At 35.5% G+C, this 20,414-nt stretch overlaps 1 protein-coding gene across 6 annotated transcripts in view; it reads left to right on the top strand.

Moving 5' to 3' along the window:
- Positions 1-20,414, top strand: part of CAB39L (calcium binding protein 39 like) — a 129,819-nt gene that overhangs the window by 27,137 nt on the left and 82,268 nt on the right. The window contains exon 4 of one of the 6 annotated variants that reach the window (XM_049646897.1): positions 7,252-7,451. The exons of the other annotated variants lie outside the window; for them this stretch is intronic. The gene's annotated coding sequence lies outside the window, so the exon portion shown is untranslated. The remainder of the gene's footprint in view (positions 1-7,251; positions 7,452-20,414) is intronic. 6 annotated transcript variants of the gene reach the window in all.

A 20,414-nucleotide genomic window follows, 5' to 3' on the forward strand; every position in this document is an offset into this window, starting at 1 on the left:
AGGGAGAGCCCAACTATGAATGAAGGCCACACAAAAAAAAAAGCAATGCAAAAAGAGAGAGAAAGAGCTCTGGTGACCTTATTTAAGCTTTGGCAGAAGTTAGCTTTAATCCAGGGTCTCTCACCCTTGGTACTGTTGACATTTTGGGCTGGATAACTCTTTGTTGGGGGAGAGGATATTCTCTGATTTTAGGATGTTCAATAGCTTCTCTAGCCTCTCCCCACTAGATGCTTCCCCAGTTGAGAACCACTGCTCTAATCCTAGGCTTGTGGCTACATAATCCTTAATTTCCCTTTTTGCTGAACTTATTTGCATTGGGTCTGTCACTTGCAGTCCAATTGTTTTAGTTAACTTTCTCCTCCAGTTTTTATATGTAAATAAAAATAAATGTACTCATTAAACATAAACAACCCTGAAACCAATAAGGTAAAATTAACAATAATTTAATTCAATAAATAGCACTAAATTGCCAATAAAACAATCATAAAAATATGTATTTGTGTGTTTTGTATTTTACATGCTAGAGTCTTGATTTTTTTTTAACATGACATCAGTTTTTGTGACAATTATTGTTACTGCTGACAGTAAACACTTTTTTTTTAAATGTTTGTTTATTTTTGAGAGAGAGAGAGAGAGACAGAGCATGATCGGGGAGGGGCCGAGAGAGAGGGAGACACAGAATCCGAAGCAGGCTCCAGTCTCCGAGCTGTCAGCACAGAGCCCGATGCAAGGCTCGAACCCACAAATCGCGAGATCATGACCTGAGCTGAAGTCAGACACTCAACCAACTGAGCCACTCAGGCACCCTGACAGTAAACACTTTTTTAACCACCAGTGTGTTATTTTGATGAACTAATCAATTTAATATTGTGCCTTTAAAAATTCTGTAACTAGTTATAAGACTTATGGCTAGTGAAGTAGATATGTATCAAAGATGGAATCTAAGTCTTACAATACTCAATAATGTGAATGTGACTACTAAGGTAGAGGAGGTATTGGAATTCTGCATAGTTACACTACCACATATAGTAATAACTTTTCCCACCATGTTTTTGTATTTGAATTACTGTAGAATCATTGCTTATTTTGTGAACCATGATGTCATTTGACCATAACTTGATCTATATGTATCATTTGCATTTTTAACTTTTCCTCTCTGCTATTCTCAATAGCTGATACAACTCCATGGCACTACATTATTTATAGGTTGTTAAAGTCTCTATCTAATAATAAACAATTAAAATCTCATTCTATGGAATTTTTTTCAATTGTGAATTAACAATGTAAAATAGAAGTTTTGATTTTGTATCAGGTAAACTAATCCAACATTTTGACATTGGAACTCTCTAATATAATGGTAGTTGTATATGTTTAAAAGTACATTACAAGTTAAATTAGAAGTTAACTTGAGGGACACCTGGGTGGCTCAGTTGGTTAAGCATCTAACTCTTGATTTCAGCTCAGGTCATCATCTCACAGTTCTTGAGATTGAGCCCTGCATCAGGCTCTGCACTGTCAGTGTAGAGCCTGCTTGGGATTCTCTCTCCCCCTCTCTCTCTCTTCCTCCCCAGCTTGCTCTCTCTCTCTCTCTGTCTCTCTCAATAAGTAAACATAAGAAATTAAAAAGAAGCTAACTGAGAAAAATTGATTTTTTATTTTTTTAAGTTTATTTATTTTGGGGGAGAGAGAGGGAAAGAGAGAGAGAAAAGAATGAGCAGGGGAGGAGGGGCAGAGAGCGAGGGAGAGAGAGAATCTCAAGTAGGATCCATGTGGAGTCCAACACTGAACTCAAACTCACACACCGCTGTGAGATCATGACCTGAGCTGAAAACAAGTGTTGGACGCTTAACCTATTGAGCCACCCAGGTGCTCCTGCAAAGAATTATTTAAACTTCACTTATTAGTTTTATTGTTAGAAATTTGATAATGTTATTTTGAATCTATGTTAGGTATATTGAAAGATAACCACATCATTATGTTAATGTGTTTTGAACTAAGATTTTTATGTAAGAGAAGACAAATATAAAATTTAAAAAGTAGAGTTGAAACTCTGTAATGTTAGATATAAACTAATGACATTTTTTTAAACATATTTCCTAACTTTGATCACTGAAGGATCTAGAAGCAGTGACATCCCGGTAGCAATGAGTATGCCTGGTACCCAAACTTCGTTAAAAACACTGGAGCTCCCTGGAGAAATGGCTCATTCCAGATCTGTGACAGAGTAAATACAAAGTGAGGCTGGGACATTCTGGTGAACTAGAAAGCAATAAAAATTTGAGGAGTAATGGAATTGTATCAAAAGTATGCAGGAAGTATCTTGAAGTGGCTTCCACTGGACATATTTGGGGAAATTTGCACACTTATTATAAATACCTCTTCTATATCATTGCATATCCCCTAGGTTTCACTGGTCTCAGTTCAGCTCTGCAAACTCTAGTGTAGGTGGAACCATACATAGCTCTATTTCCTGCTGTTCTGCAAGCCCCTGGCTTTTTGCCGTGTCCACAGGGAAGACTCACACATATGCACCCTGGAGGTACAGAGGAGTTAAACTCAAGTGTATGGCAGTTAATGCTCTTTTGGGAAAGCCTTTCTTTAACCGATGGAAAATGAAGCCAGTGAATAAATTGTATTCTTTCTCTTTTCTCCTCATACCTTAGCGGTGGTCCTGAAATGTGCTTATATGGCTCTTAAGAGGTTCAGTCTGACAAATTAAATAGGTGGCCTGCTTGATAATGCATATTGTCATAATTGGCTCTTCCTCCTTTATTTTATTCCTCTTGTCCCTCACTCCTGCTTATTGTGATTGGGTTACTTTTAAAACAAATATTACATAAGGCTTTTTCTTCAGACTCTTCTTTTTTGGGAAACCAAGCTAGAAAGATGGCATCAAAAAAACTAATGCATGTAACTTATTGAAGCACTGAATATATAAAGATTTATGAACGATTTTGAATGATACTCAAAAGAAGAGAAAGACTTACCTCACCAAAAACAATCTTTTATTTGCAACCATTGGAAGTGAATGTTACCAGCTTTTTACTCTCAGAATTGGTAATTAAAGGAAGAGAATTAAGCCATTATCATTCTTTTTCAATTAGAAATATAGTTGAGGAGAAGCTCTTTCCTACAAAACAGTGCCAGCCAATATAGCAGAAAGAAGAATAGAATTTTTTAAATGACCAGTTTTCAACCCCTGATGAAATGATTGATTTAGGTTAGGATCATCAGTGAAGACAAATTCTTGCAGAAAGTGTTAGTGGAGAACTGTATATTACTGCATGCATGTTACAAATGATCACTCTATACCTTGTTAGCTAGTTAAAAAGGACAGAAAGTCTTTTCAACAAATAAATTTGCTATTATTACTTTAACTCATAGTAGCACCTTAATTATTACTTAAGATTTTAAAGCCGTATTGTATTTTCCTGGTTTTTTGCATGCCTAGTAATTTTTGACTGGGTGCCAGACATTATAAATTGTATGCTGTGTGCTACATGTCTAAAAATTCCCTTAAATATTTTGACTCTAGGATGCAGTTAATTTATTTGGAAAGAATTTTAACCTTTCAGAATTTACCTACTTGTAAGCTCTATAAGGAAGCACCAGAACAACTTTTAACCTAGGGCAAATTTGGTCTCACTGCCAAGGCAGTATCCTTCAGAATATTCAACCCAACTTTCCATATATTATGAGATTTCTTCATTCTGGCTGTTGGGAACAGAAACTATTTCCAGCCCTGTGTGAATACTGGGAACTCTTCAGCCTGATTCTTTCCATTGGTTCATCTCTTGGCCTTGGAGAGTTTTCTCACAGACGTGCTAATCAGTTCTCAGATGAAGATCTGAAGAGAATCCTCTGCAGATCTCTGGGACGGTCTTTGCAACTCTCTCCTCTCTGGTATTCTGCCCTGTGATTTTAGGCACATTGGCCTTTTTCAATTCTCAACCCTTGTCTCTTTAACTCAGGGAGACTGCCATGCTCTGTTTGGGTTCCCCTTCCTGTTCTGCTGCCTGGGGCTATTACCTTGTTTGTTTCCCTTCTCTCAGGGATTACTGGGCTGAGCTGCCTTGTGTCCAGTGTCTAAAAACCATTGGTTTATATATTTTGCCCAGTTTTTAAGTTATGTAAGACAAGAGTAAATTCAGTCCCTGTTACTTCATCATATCCTGAAACAAAAGTCACTGTAATTGTACTTTTTAATTACTCTGTTCAAATAATTTTTAGAAGACTGTACTTTTAAGAAAAAGTTTTAAACATTTATTTTTGAGAGAGAGAGAGAGACAGAGTGCAATCAGGAGAGGGACAGAGAGAGAGGGAGACACAGAATCTGAAGCAGGCTCCAGGCTCTGAGCTATCAGCATGGAGCCTGATGCAGCGTTCAAACTCATGAACCGCGAGATCATGATCTGAGTCCAAGTCAGGCACTTAACCTATTGAGTCACCCAAGCACCCTAGAAGAATGTACTTAAAATTTTTTTCAAGTATTAATAGGATTAGTTAAAGAATATTTGCTTATCTGTTAAAATTTTTTTAAATAACTTACTTTTATCATCTTGTTTTCAGAGAATGAAGTTGTACCATTTTTCCTTTGGAAATTTATTGCCTTTTTTTGGTGACTTAATATATGGCCACTTTTTGTGATTTCTTTGTGTGCATTTTAAAAAATGGTGTTTGGTAGGAATCAAATGTAAACACATATATAATCATATGTAGTCAGTCTTACTATATACTTTAAATACCTTGTCTTTATTTTGTGCCTTAGAATCATAGATTGATATAATGTCTCTCAGTGCTAAAATGACTTAAAAAAATTTTACCTCGTAGTTATTCTAAGCACCATCCTTACAAATTCTGAATATCTTCAGGTATACCAGAACTTTTTGAGTATAATCTTGGACTCAGGAAGATACAAGGCACTTAATACCCTTTAGTGATAATATCCATTTAACACTTTATTTATTTTTATTTTTTAGACAGAGAGTGCAAGTGGGGGAGAGAGAGAGAATCTTAAGCAGGTACTGTGCTCAGCATGGAGGCTGACACAGGGCTCGATCCCAAGACCCTGGGATCATGACCTCAACTGAAATTAAGAGTTGGATGCTCAAATGACTGAGCCACGCAGGCACCCCTCCATTTAACATTTTTTAAAAGTAGGGAATAAAACTCTATGTTTTACAAAACTACAAATTAAAGGAATAATTGACAGACTAATTTCTAGTCATCTTTGGTGCCTATTTCTTAGGTGTTAAGAATCAAATTACATTATAATATATTTAAGTTTAAAAGTCTACTTTAAATGAACCACCTTAAGAAATACATATTTTAGAATACAAATATATGTATATTAGGGTATATTTATTAAACATATGATATATAGATTAAGAAATAAAGCCAAGCTTTATTTGCTTTTTTCTTAAGGGTAATAAACAATTTAATCTATTTATAGATATAAAAAAATTTTTAATAATTTTTAAAAAATGTTTATTTATTTATTTATTTTTGGCAGGGGGAGGGGTAGAGAGATGGGGAGAGCAAGAATCCCAAGCATGCTCCACACTCTCAGTGCAGAGACTGCCACGGGGCTTAATCCGAAGAACCATGAGATCATGACCTGAGCTGAAATCGAGTTGGATGCTTAAGTGACTGAGGCACCCAACTGTCCCTGTAGATTTTTGCTTTGCAGTTTATTTAAGCTCATATTCTTAGGGATGCTTTAGTTCTGCAGAGACTAAGATTAAAATACAGTAGGTCTACTGACTATTGTCAGTTCTGTAATTGAGAGGTCTGTCATCAGAAGAGGAGCCCTAGGGGTACCTGGGTGTCTCAGTCGGTTGAGCGTTCAACCTGACTTCAGCTCAGGTCATGATTTCATGGTTTGTGAGTTTGAGCCCCGTGTGAGGCTCTGAGTTCTCAGCACAACCTGTTTCTGATTCTGTGTCTCCCTCTCTCTCTGCCCCACCCTCCCGCACCAAAATAAATAAACATTAAAAATAAAATAAAAATAAAATAAAAAAAGAAGAGGAGCCCGAGAATTTTGATTGGAAATATAAACTGGGAGACAGAACCTGAAAGTCTTTGGGACTGAGGAACTAGAAGAGAAAACTCCAAAGCAGGCCCTGACTGGCATTCTCTCAAGGCCAGCATGTATTCCAAGCTGAGTACATTGCCTCTTTAATTCCAAAGAATCCTACAAATGTTGTCTAAGCCTGTCACCAGCCATTCCACTCAGTTTTCTACTTAATTCTTCATTCTCAATTTTTGCAGAGAGATGCATAATTTTAAGGTATTTTACCTTATAAATCTACATGTGTAATAATGAAAAAGTGGTATTATAATAGTCGTTAGCCTTATAAATTCTCATTGAAGAGATATTAATCATCCTGAGCAGTGTTTGTGTATGTATATGTGGAGGGACGGGGGCTTCTAAACAAAGTAATTGTATTTGGTTTACACATAAGTAGTATAAGCTGTTCTACTTAATATTTTCAGGGTCTGTATGTTTCTGTGTTCTTTGTAATTTTCCCTTTTGTAACTACAAATGTTGTTTCTAAGTTTCAAAATATGCCATATTTTAAAATACAGTAAACTTCCACAAAATTACACTTAAAATTAAATTATGAATACTCTAATTCTAAAATCTTCCTTGCTTTTTAAAATCTGAAGATTAAATTCATAATACTTGAGTATTTCCTTGCTACATTTTTATTATGATTAGGAATCAGCATCTTCCCCGAGAAGCTAACATATTAACAGATGAATCTGTTATTATCACTGTCAACACACCTTTATTAGAAACATTTTTAAACAGCATTGTCAGGCCAGTTTAATCTGTGGACAGAACCCCATACATGAACGACTATAGGACTTTAAAGGGAAAAGATGGGATGAGAAAAATATTTTGTTTATCCCTAGACTGTTTTGGGAGGAGGGAGCAAGATTTAAATTTGCCTCAGCTTTAATTGCTTTACACACATTCTTGTGACGCACAGTTGGGAGGGAGGAAGAAAAAGAGGGAGCTGTTACTGTGTGGTATGTATCTAAAAGAGTGCATTTGAAAGGGAGAGGAGAAAGCAGAAGCAAGCTGGTCTGACCAGAAACAGAACTGCCTGTGACAGATTAAGAGACAAGCGAGGCTTGGAATCTGAGAGCAAGCAAAGAGAGTGGAAATTTACAGCTGCCCTGTGTGAGTGTTCAAGTGATCATTTTCTGCTAACGTTTTCCGGTGGTAACTGTTACTCTTCAAAGAGAGAGAGAGAAAGTCAAGACGGGATTGTGGAAACTCTTTTCTCTGCAACGCTTTGGTAATAGGAGGCACCCTCTATTAAATGGAAGATAGAGCCTCTTCATGTAAAGTGCTTTGAGCCCAAGAGAGAGCTGTCTTCAGCACCTCACCATGTGTCTACTTTTTGTTGCTTAGACAAGCCTGGACATTTCTGTAACATTTGGTGAGTATCAGCCAGGTTACCTATACTAGTTCATAGAAATGGAATTAATATGGTAAACTTTAGTTTTAGTAAAGGTTTTACAGTTATTGCTTATACATTCATTTTAAATTGTGTTGTTACCTTGTTTCTTTGTGCATGATGAACTGCTGTTACTAGGAGAGGTTTAAAAAAACAGCAACTACAAAACAATACTTCTCTGTTGCCTAAGGCACTTGAACCATTACCAACTATTCTGTGTCCATGGAATATCTTATTTTGGAAATGGGTTTTTATTTACAGAGGGTTACCAAAAATAAAATAGTGGCAGTATACCACTTTTCATGTTTCTTTTTCAACTGCATAAAAATTCAGGAGTTACCTCTTTCTGTGTATTGTCACTAAATTTAAAATTATCAATGTGATGTTTGGTATCTTCAATTATTATAAATTACACCCTTCTCTCATAATCCTAGTGGATGGAAGTGTTAATGATACCATTATTTACAAGGACATACAATTTAAATATTGAATGCTTCTGTTAGATCCAATAAGTGACACATGATTTTTTTCCCCAAATTCTGTAATGAATGTAAAAATTAGACAACGTACATATCAAATTTACCATTTGATACAAAATGGATGCACATGGATTTCAAATTAAGGATTAAAACAGTTATTTTCTTATAGCTGATACCAAGCTCTCACATAATATTTTTGTTCTGCTGAAGAACTGTTATAGCCAGATGCATATATGTATACAAGCAATACAGCAGAAAAAAGAAAAATAAACTCATAAAATATGTATTCACATTCCAAGAAAAACTTTAATTGTACAACCTTAACATAGGAGATTGTATACTCATTTTTTATATGTCTTTTTAAAGGCATCAGTGGAAGACACATAATCATTCTTCTGTGGGAGGAAGGAAATATACATTGTTAGCTGCTAAAGTGAGTCATTGCATAGAGGTGCACCATTCTAGGCAAAGTTTCTAATTTCCTCTCTGCCAGCATCAAAAAATATGTCCTTAGTGATTCAAGTGAGTCCTTTAAGGCAGAACAACTTAGCTGAAATGAAAACTTCAATAGAGTGTCAGTAAACATATCAAAAGGGTTTATACCCTAGACATAATATATAAAGTGGTGCATTTCCTCTGTGTGCAGAAGCCTGTAGAACAGGTTTTGTTTTGTGGTTTCTTTTCTTTTTCTTTCTTTCTTTCTTTCTTTCTTTCTTTCTTTCTTTCTTTCTTTCTTTCTTTCTAATGCCTTTGACCTATGTATAAGAAGAAACTCAGCTGATCTTTGGAAACATTTTCTGGACCAGTATCTTGCACTTAAAGTCAAAAGTAAATAAAATAAAGATAATATCACAAACCAACTTTTCTTCTTTACTGAAGTTCCCATACTCGGTCCTTCTTAGACCAGTGGAAGGTTTGCATACAGCTTCACAATTGTCAGAATAATTTTTTATTTTAAGCTAGTAAGTCATTGGTATTATCTTGGTGGTGGCACCATTTCTTAAGCCCATAGGAATGTAAATATAACAATAAAGATTAAGTCATTCTCAGTTTACAAATATTTTGTACTTCAGAAGTTTATTGTGAATGGGTTGTTGGGAATTTGGGACCCATCTTCCCTGGAAAATAATTCAATAAATGATTGACTTTTATTATAACCTGAGGACATATTACAGTCACAGTATAGAAAAACCATTGCCACCCTGAAAAATACTAGAAAAGCAAGTCTAGTAATGAAACTAAATGTAAAAACAATTCTATTGAATAAGACATTATTTTTATTTATCTTAGATATTAATGCTTGAAGAAAAGCAAATTTAATGAGATGAATGGGTTTTGGGAAAGATGCTTATAAATAGGATTTCTAGGTACTTTTGAGAGCTTCCATGGTTGATTGCATTCCCTTTATGAGACCTTATCCCATGTTAAGATTAGTGATTTTTGTTTCCCTTGCCATAGGCATATTTCTAGCCATTGCTTTTATCCTTATCACCCATTTCTAGAGTCTAGCTCAGTGGCACATAAGCAGATACCTAATAAATAGTTACTGGATGAGGCCTAAACTTTTTCTTTGGTTCACAGAAATGGAACTGACGAATTTTTCCAAGATATCCAAAAAAGGAAAGGGGTTTAGGGGCACATGGTTTTCATTATGAGAAAGATATGGCCTGATAAGAATCATTGAATTGTGAGACACAAAGCAATATTAGTACAGAATAGGCCTAACTATTCTGAGAAAAAGGGAAGACCTTGGTATAACTTAGTGGCAGCCCTGACTGAGTAGGGATGGTGATGGGGGAGGCAGTTTACAAGCTTGGTATCTTGAATACATGGGACATTCTAAGGTAAGGTGTCACCTTTATGTATTTGCATAAGTGTACCAGGACTCATGAAGAAATGTGGCCTATTAGGAAAACTCAAATTAGGTCTATCTAAATTAAGTTTAGTGACACTGGTCCTAAGAGTTTCTCTAAAGTGCTGTAGTACGAAATTTAAAAGCTGGCAATGTAATAAACACATATAATGAAATAAACAACACGGTGAATGCAGATTGCACTTAGATGATTTTCAGTGGCAGAACAACTTTTCCATTTGATCAAGAAATACTTTCTTTGTTCTATTTGAAAAACTATAAACCTTGTCTTAATAATAACAATATGTAACCAAAACTTGATGATTGTTATGTATAATATGTGTGTGCTTACAGGAAAGACTAAAAAAAAGTCAATTTTGAGTTTCCCTTGATAATTCTGTTGTAAAGAGTAACCATTTGTGAATTTCAGTGAGATCTGATGCTTTGAATACAGGTACTAGTTTTTGAGAATACGGACCTAGCTTCAGACCTCTGCTATAAGTTGAGATTATGAAATTCTAATATAATATTCTCATTCATTGACAGTCATTAATCAGTAATAAATGTAGAAAATTTTAGCTCTGACAAATGCCTGGATCTGTCAACAGAAACATCACTATAAACCTAATGAATGAAGTTACTGGTGGTTTTTCCTGGAATAGTAGTCTAGTAGGTTATTATTTGTAATAACAAATACATTAGCTGTTGTGTGTCTTCCTACCTTCATGTACTAATTGTGTTTTTAAAATTATTTCACTGGTTACAGTACACTAGAATTAAGGAACAGTTCTCAAGGACATGGGTTTCTCTTAAAAAAGAGTTTTTATTCTGATGCAAGTCTGACCAAGGCTTCCAGATGAATGAGGATGCATAAGAAACTTCTCACAAGTTTTCCATTTCTGTGTAAATTGTCCACTTTTAGAAAAGCTCTCTCCTAAACTCTGTTAATAAAACTTATAAAAACAAAATCATTCTTAGTCATTTTGAACTGAGAAAAAGAATGATCAGTCAAAGTCCTTATTTATACTCTATTGCCTACAGTTTCACTCATTTCTATAGGTTTTCAAGTGAAAAATTTAATGGTAGTGCCTAATTACATTTAACATATGTATTTTAAAATAGAATCATTAAAGAAGCCATTGATTGGAACACACTTTGACATATATCATATGCTCCATAATGGATTTGGTGTCATAATATGCATAACTAGAATGATATGCTTTGTAATTTATTATCTCTGTGAAGGCACTTCTAAATTATGACTTTGTCAGTGGGGGGAAAGGGGACTACTTGGATATGACAAATACAGCAGAACCATTGGGAATACTTAAGAATTTTTTAAATATACGTTAAATCAAATTTACCCATTTAAAGAGAACAGTTCAATGAATATTGACAGATGTATATACTCATGTATATACATTTAAAAAAATGAATCTTACTAGCCCAATTATCTGCCATAGATGCACTTTGATCATATCACGTCTGTGAGTTCTATTTGCAGTACAGATAAAAGAATGCTCATTACTGAACTTTTGTGTTTTTTTTTTTTTTTTTTTAATGTGGGGCTAAGTTTTTTTTTTTTTTTTTTAGTTTAAGAGAAGGTAATTATGCCTTAAGTTTAAATTAGCAAGCTCTAAGAAAGAATTTTGGAAATGTTCCTCTCTCACTCATTGTTGATTGTAAAATAAACATGTGAAAGGAAAGAAGGCTCATTTTTGAGTTGGCTTTCTTTCAGTGAATAATTTAAATTAAATAGAATGATTTAAAAATAGAATTAGTACATGAAGTTAGGAAGATATATAACCACTAAGTTAGAAGTTTGGTTACTTTTTATGTTTTTATCTATGGAAATCTTGAGATTTTTCTTGGCTTCAGAGATGAATTTCTCACTTCCTTAAACTTTTACGGGAAACCTTTGAACTATTTTTGAACAGTGTAATTGGAGGTTAAACATAAAGGCCTGGAAATGCTCATTAGCCCCTACAGATAGACATTTATTCCCCTTTAAATATTTTAAGGAATGAAAAACAAGGAAATTGAATGTCCCAAATGACCTTTTCTCCTAGCTTCCCCTTCTCATTCCCCTATAAACACTCCTCTCCACTTATATCACTGAACATGTTCAGATGACTCACTCGAGTGATTGACTCAGGGCCATCTTTAACAACACTCACATGTAAGTTAGGGATATGAAGCATTTTACCACGTATCAGAAAAGGGAATGCTGCCAAAATCTACTACAAAATCTACAGGGCCTGAGTTCTCTGGAAGTAGAGCTGAATACTTTTTTTTGGCTTTCTCTCCAGAATCTGAGCCAAGTTCTACTCTTTATGAAAATTTCATAGCCAAAGTAACAGAAATCATATTTGTTTGACTACTGCTTTGAAAAGACATGGTGACCAGATATTCCACAGTTTGAACTTTAAAACACAGTTAGTTGTTCACTTATTGAAAAATATCATTTATGAGAAGATGTTTCCATTATAAGAGCATTTGCGTGGCCTGTTAAACAAAGTTTGGGGAAAAAACCCAAAATCTGAAGGAAAAAGAAAATTTAGCATACATAAACCGACTACCCAGAAACCATCACCATTAACTTTTGTAAATTATTTTCTCTATGTGTATGTTTTGTGTATTTGTGTTTTGTTTGCTTTTAAACAGTTCCATAATATGGAATGCTGTTTTTAACATTTCCGTTTTATTTCACATTCTTTGCAAACATTTTCATAGCCATACAATGTACTGCATTTCATCAAATCTAAGAAGCCATTGGCTATAAGTCGTATACTTTATATACCATTAAAAAAGAAGGAAAACAACCTACTATTTAGGGTAAAGTTTCCTCAGTTGTAAAAACACCTCAATTTCAGAGATGTTAAAATGTTTTTAATAATGTCTCAGAGAAAACCCTTAGTTTATCTTGCTAACATAGATTTCCAGAAACAGAAGTAAATCAGAGGTTGTGAACATTTAAGAGTTCTAGATCCATACTGCCAAATTACTGTCCAAGTAATATTCCCATCAGTGTGACCCGAAGGGGAATGGGATCAGGGAGATGTACCAAGGGGTTGTTTAAGTTGTTTTGTATTTTTTAAGCTGGGTGGTAAATATACAGGAACTGGTTACATTGTTTTCTATTTCTTCTTCTATATGCCCCAAATATTTTATCTAAACCAAATTAAATTAAAATATCTAAGGTAAGGGGCATCTGGGTGAATCAGTTGGTTAAGCCTCCAACTCTTGATTTTGGCTCAGTTCATTATCTTATGGTTTGTGAGTTTGAACCCCGCATCGGGCCCTGCATGAAAGTGTGGAACCTGCTTGGGATTCTTTCTCTCTCCCTTTCTGTCTCTCTCTGCCACTCCTGTGTTTTCTCTGTCTCTCAAAATAAATAAAATAAACTCAAAAAAATTATTAAAAAAAATAAATAAGATATCTAAGGGGAAAAGTGCTGTTGAAGCATTTTGATTAGCTTAATGGTGTCACAATCCACTTGTGAGCCAACTGCTGTCGTCAAGGCAGTGGAAAGAATATTTTGGCCACGCCTGGGTCATGTTCTGCCCTTTGGGTAGGGTGGGGTGGGAAGTAGAGCAGACAGGTCTATCACCAGGAGAAACAGGGACCAAATAGCTACCAGAGATTTTCTTTTTCTTTTACTTTTCTGATTCAGTTGTTTCTGCTTCTGTTGTTGCCATTTCTATCTCTCTCTTCTTGGAGATTTTTGGGGTGGTTTCCTTTTTAACTTGACTTCTTATTTATTTTTATTCCTGTATGAATTAATTATAATTGTAGATTCTTACCCTCCCACATGTCCTACCAACAATAACAAGGCATCCTTTCAAGAATTATTTCTGATTTTTAGCATTTATTTTGTTGAACCTCTGTGGGTTTGATTCCGTCTCGTCTCATACGATTTTTAGTAAGCATACACAATCTGTTCACACACAAATATGTTTGCTAGAGATTCAGTTATGAAGTTATAGACTTTCAGAACTCTGTAGGTTTTTGTCTATGTTCTTATGACATTTAGTTTTGTGGAAGTTCAAAGGCAACTTGACTTTTATCCTTTGTTTTTGTTAAGGTCATTTTATAGGAATGAGCTTTGAGAGCATAAATTTTGTTTCTTTTAAAAGCCACAAGACACTGAATTTGGGGTGTCATCATTAATCTCAACTAGAGAAGTTCTTTAGGGGAATAGAGGTTTTGATTCTTCTTTTTTCTTTTTTTTTTCTTTTTTTGTCTGCTGAGGCTATTACATCTTTCTTGCCTCTGCTTCATTTTTTAGATTTTTTTTGTTCTTGTTGGCTTCCTCCACCTCCCCCCATTGTTGTAATACCTGTTTTTGTAGGATAACACTTTATCTTTTCCACATCTCTGTAATATACATATATAGGTGCTCAGTAAGTGTTTTTTTAATGAACAAATGTAGACTGACTAATTTTGTACCTTTCAGTTGTCCTCAGTCAATTTTCCATGGGGTCGTTTCTGCTCTGTGCAGGTTTGGATTACTAGACTGTATGTGTGTGTATGGATATGTGTTTTTGATCTTTCATCTTGGCTGGGTTTTAGCTGAAGTCCTTTTTTCTCTCTCTCTCTCTCTCTCTTTTTTTTTTTTTTCCAGTTACGTTTGTTCTGTCTCCTACAGAGAACTGATTTGGGAGGCAACCTTTCCTGCCTAAGCCCATAGGGCATTTCTCCCCTTTCTTGGGCTGCATTTTCTTTTTTTTTTTTTTAAATAGACCCTACACTATTTATTGTTTATTCTGTTTACTCACTCTTGAAAATGGAAAAGTACAACAAGGCCACTGTCAGTCCATAGACGTTTGTTTGCTGCATGGCCCGCTATCAGCACTACGCTAGAGGGCATGTTGGTATGCGCAGCCTCCATAGTTTTCAGTGCTCAAGAGACATTCCTCTAGTGTCAGTCTGTTGGACATAATCTGGCATCTTCTCCTGTCCCTGCTTCCTGCTTTGCTGAAATATAATGTATATTCTAACAACTCTGAGGTGGACTTTATGGAAAAATTACTACTACCCCTTTCTCCCCAGAAGGCACCATTTTCAGGACTCTGTCATTCCTTTTGTCTCTACCTGAAGCACTTTGTCTTTAGCCATGATGGATAGATAGTAGGAGTCAAAGACAGAATGGATATGGATCAGTGATGAGCAACCTAGAGCTCACTGTATATAACCGGTCTAATTTCAAAATATGATGCTCTTTCTTTAAGAGCCCTCTCTTAACAGTATGGCAGTTCCTCAAAAAGATTAAAAATAGAACTACCGTATGATCCAGCAGTTCCACTCCTGGATATTTATCAGAAAAAATGAAAATACTAATGTGAGAAGATATATGCACCCCCATGTTCATTGCAGCATTATTTTTTTAAAAAATTTTTTTAATGTTTATTTATTTTTGAAGGAGAGAGAGACAGAGTGTGTGAGTGGGGGAGGGGCAGAGAGAGAGGGAGACACAGAATCTGAAGCAGGCTCCAGGCTCTGAACTGTCAGCACAGAGCCGGACGCGGGGCTCGAACTCACAGACCGTGAGATCGTGACCTGAGCTGAAGTCAGACGCTCAACCGACTGAGCCACCCAGGCGCCCCCATTGCAGCATTATTTACAATGGCCAAGAAATGGAAACAACCTAAGTGCCAAGCAATAGATTAATGGATAAAGAAAATGTGCCTCCCTGCCCCTGTCCCTGTCCCTCTCCCTCTCTCTCTATATAATTCACACATAAGTATGATTCACCCACAAAAAAGAATGAAATCTTGCCATTGATCAATATGGATGGACACTGAGGACATTGTGCTGGGAAAGTAAGACAGACGAAGAAAGACAAATATTGTATGAGTGTACTTATGTAAGTGGAATCTAAAAACAAAACAAAACAAAAATGAGCTCATAGATGCAGAGAACATATTGGTGGTTGCCAAAGGTGGGGGGGTGGGAGTGGATGAAATGGGTGAGGGACAGTCAAAAAGTACAAAGTTCCAGTTACAAAAAGCAAATAAGTCATGGGGATGCAATAAGTAAAATAAAATAATTAAACTAGTATTAACAAACAAATACAATGTATCTGGCCTTTCCCAAGGCATTTGGCAATTTTTTTTGATATCTTCATAAATGAAATGGAAAAATATGAGTTAGGGTGATATGACTAACTGAATTCACCGTTAAAGTTTTTGAAAATGAATGCCCTCATTTTATAGATAGAATAAATGACACACAGACAAGGGTGATAATTTCTGAATCATAGTGGATCAGTTACCAACCCAGACCAGATGAAGTTTTGTTTAGCAGGTAGTATTGAGTGCCGGTGGCTCATTTGTTAAATGACCAGTGGGGTAAAGGATGTGATGCACATGCAAGTGACCAGCGTGGCTGCCCAGAGTAGGAAGGGCAGTCAGGAGTTTGAGGGCGATACAGGAAGGTGTTCAGTCTAGAGGTGGGGTGGGTCTGGTTACGATCTGAAGAGAACAGAGCAGTTAGGAGAGTTTCATCTTAATTTGTGGAGGATCAGCGACTGGGGCTGCTTAGTTTGAGATACAGGTTTTGATTTCCCTCATGATATGGATCCCAGAACTGAAGAATAATGATCCTATGAAATTTAAAAATATTATTAAACTGATTTTATATATAGTGGTTATAGTAAGTAGATATACCTAAAATATGAAAATAGCGATTTCAAGAAAGGAATACTGTATTGAGGGGCATTATACTGTGTCTTTCTTTCCCTCTGTTATATGATCTCATTGATCTTAAAATGTTTACTTTCTCCATTTAATAGTAAGTTCTAAAGAGCAAGGATTGTATTTTTCTTATGCATAGCTCTATCCTAAGTACTTAGCAAGATTCTTGTGCTTAGTACTTACTGATTGTTTGTTGAATGAAAAAGTAAATGAATAAATGAACAAACCAACACGCAAATAAAAAGTTGGGAGACAGCAGATCAGGAAATGCTGGGTAACTACCATGTTAATATGGGAGTCCTGAAAACATTTGTAATTTTACCAGAATTCTCATTAGAATTAGCTCAATACAAGGAGAACTGAGCGGAGCAATAAGTAATGAACAAAAATCATGTCATATGATACCATATTCTAATTTGTATTTTGTTTTGATGTCAGGAAGCATTTAGTTGAAATTCCCACAGTCAATTATCTTTACCTTAGTGCAGAAGAACCACATGAGGAAAAAGAACAATTACACAAATGCATTTAGCTAAAAAAAACAACAACTTATAATGCTAAGTATTTTATCATTAAATATTTAACAATGAAAGAATAAATGTACATTTTTTAAAAGAAAAAGTGTGTGAGTCAAAGAGCCAGAAATATCTAGGGCACTTAATTAAGACAATATCATATCTCAATTATGTCTCAATTATTATTATGTCTCAATTATTAAGACAATATCCCAACTCAACTATGTCTTTCTCTTTCATGAAATAATTTATTCATTATGACGTAGAACCTTTTGTAATAATAGCAGCTAAACATTATAGAGTACCTTACTTATACAAGGCCCTATGCAAGGTGCTCTACTTTTTAATCCTCATAATCCTAAGAGGGAGATGTTATCATCAAATTTACAGATGAGAACAGAGCCTATAGAGGGATCACATCCTGTGCCCAAGATCACTCAGGTCGGAAGCAACAATTTGCTTGCTCTGCCCAACTCTGTAATGACTGTTTCAGCACCCACCCTACTTGCACACTACATATGCTTTTAAATTATATGCTACCTTCATTTATTTATGTGTAGGGCTGATTACTAAAGAAAAACCTAGTCTATCTTTATAATTTTATTCTTGAATTTTATTAAGGTGCATGATATAATATTCTTCTGATTCTCTCTTTTTTGCACCTGACACCATCCACTGAGAATCAGTGTGATCCTCACATGCTTTATCTTTGAATCCTCTGTCAACTTTCAGTATCCACTTTAGAGACTCCCTGGGGTCTCTTAACTTGCTTTTCAAACTTATCCTTGCCTTGAGGGTGGGCAAGTTCCCTTCCCACTGACTTTCCCCACACTGAAAAGCTGAGGCACCCGACTGAAAACAGCATCTCTTCTGAAAACAAGAATTGTTTTTTTAGGTCTTCTGTTTTATCATCAAAATCCACACTTACCACTTTGATTTCTACTTCATAACATATATATATCTCACTGGAATTCCTGATCACAAACAACACATACTGAAGGAATTTATTGGAAGGGTATAAAGTAGCTCATAGAATGGCAGAAATGCTAGAGAATCAGAATCGGGAAATAGGAATCTAGGGGGATTAGGGATTTAGGACCATAACCATGGTTTTGCTATAGGAATAGCTAGTTAGAATGCTGCTATCCACTGATGTGCGTGTTTGTGTATACACGTTTGCATGATATCCTGCATTGATTAACTGCATCATTGTTAGTAAGAAAAATATTAGAAAAAATGGAATTAACCCAAATGTCCATCAATAGGGTATTGGTAGAATAAATGATATAGTAATTTAAGAAGAAAATGGGGCACCTGGGTGGCTCAATCGGTTAAGCATCCGACTGCAGCTCAGGTCATGGTCTCGTGGTTTGTGAGTTGGAGCCCTGCCTCAGGCTCTGTGCTGACAGAATAGTATATTGGATAAAAGTTATTGTAATAGAACTAACCATACACTCATAGAATGATATTCAAGATATTTTAAAAAATGGGAAAAAGTTACAAAATAATGTTTAATATTATTATATTTTTGTCTTAAAATATATTTATTTTGGAGGTACCTGGGTGGATCAGTCAGTTAAGTGTATGACTCTTGATTTCAGCCCAGGTCATGCTCTCACAGTCGTGAGATCAACAGCTAACAGCATGGAGCCTGCTTGGGATTCTCTCTCTCCCTCTCTCTCTCCCCTCCCCCACTCACGTGAGCATGCCCTCTCTCAAAATAAATAAATATTTAAAATACATATATATATATACAGGGTGCCTGGGTGGCTCAGTTGGTTGAGCATCTGACTTTGGCTCAGGGCATGATCTCGTGATTTGTGAGTTTAAGCCCCAAGTCTGGCTCTGTGCTGACAGCTCAGAGCCTGGAACCTGCTTCAGATTCTGGGTCTCCCTCTCTCTGCCCCCTCCTCCACTCATGCTCTGTCTCTCTCCCTCTCTCTCAAAAATAAACATTAAAAAAATTTAAAAAGTGTACATATATATATACATATATATATGCGTATACGTGTATATATATATATATATATTTAGGGGCACCTGGGTGGCTCAGTCGGTTAAGCAGGTCATCGTCTCGCGGTTCATGAATTCGAGCCCCGAGTCAAGCTCTGTGCTGACAGTTCAGATCCTGGAGCCTGCTTCAGATTCTGTGTTTCCATCTCTCTCTCTGCCCCTCCCCTGCTCACGCTCTGTCTCTCTGTCAAAAATAAATTAAAAAAAAACATTAAAAATATATATGTTTATTTCTATATGTATAAAAAATTTCAGGAGGAATATATACCAAAGTTTTTTTCTCTAGGTGGTTAATTAATGGAACACTTTGATTTATTATATCATATTTCTGAAGTGTTTGAAATGTTTTTGTTAATAACTATAAAGTACATGAATATGCCTCTCCTCACTGAAGCTTTCAATTATAATTTTCTCCCTAATACTTATATTTTTAGTGTAAGTAGGGCAATGACAGCCATTTTTAGCTTTCTCTGCTCTACGTAAATAGATGTTCTCAAAAACAAGAATTAATACTCCCTTTTCCTCACTCTCCTCACCCTCCACTGTGGTAGGCCTCATTTCTTTAGTGAGTATGGCCAACTGAATATGGAAGAGTAAATACAGAACAGATTCTAAATAGTTTCACATTGCAATTTTGTGATTGTCATGGAGTAGCATTAAATATTGCTTTACCACAGTATGTAGATTCTAATCCCACTTTTGTTTTACATTTTTATTTTATCTATCACTGTTGTCATCACTCTCATCAGTTAAAATAACTAGTTTTAAATATCAGCTTATTCTCTAAAAGTACTCCTTTTCCCATTGGGATTTTTTCCCAATCATTGTATTGTAGAAAAAAATTTTAAACTCTGAGTAAAAACTATTAGGCATAGTTTTTTAAAATATGTCTTAAAATACTTATATGTATTTAAATTTGGTGTAAAACTTGATGAAACTCATTTTAGTTTGATCAATATTTAAAAAAATTGTTTTAAATGTTTTATTTATTTTTGAGCAAGAGAGCATGAGCTGGGGAGGGGTAGAGAGAGGGGAACAGAGGATCCAAAACAGGCTCTGTGCTGACAGCAGTGAGCTCAGTGCAGGGCTTGAACTCATGGACCTTGAGATCATGACCTGAGCTGACGTCAGACTCTCAAGCAACAGAGCCATCCGGGCACCCCTAATTTGATCAATATTAATGTTTCAAATTATTGAATTAAGATTATTAGAAACTTATAAGATATTTTGGTATAATAATTTAATCATGTTAAGAGTTAAAATAATTGCAAACTGGTGGAGCCACTCTGGAAACAGTATGGAGTTTCCTTACAAAGTTTGGAACTTGCAGCCCAACATTTATAGCAGGATTATCTACAATAGCCAAATTATGGAAACAGCCCAGGTGTCCA

This window comes from Panthera uncia (genome assembly GCF_023721935.1).
Source record: "Panthera uncia isolate 11264 chromosome A1 unlocalized genomic scaffold, Puncia_PCG_1.0 HiC_scaffold_16, whole genome shotgun sequence".
NCBI lineage: Eukaryota > Metazoa > Chordata > Mammalia > Carnivora > Felidae > Panthera > Panthera uncia.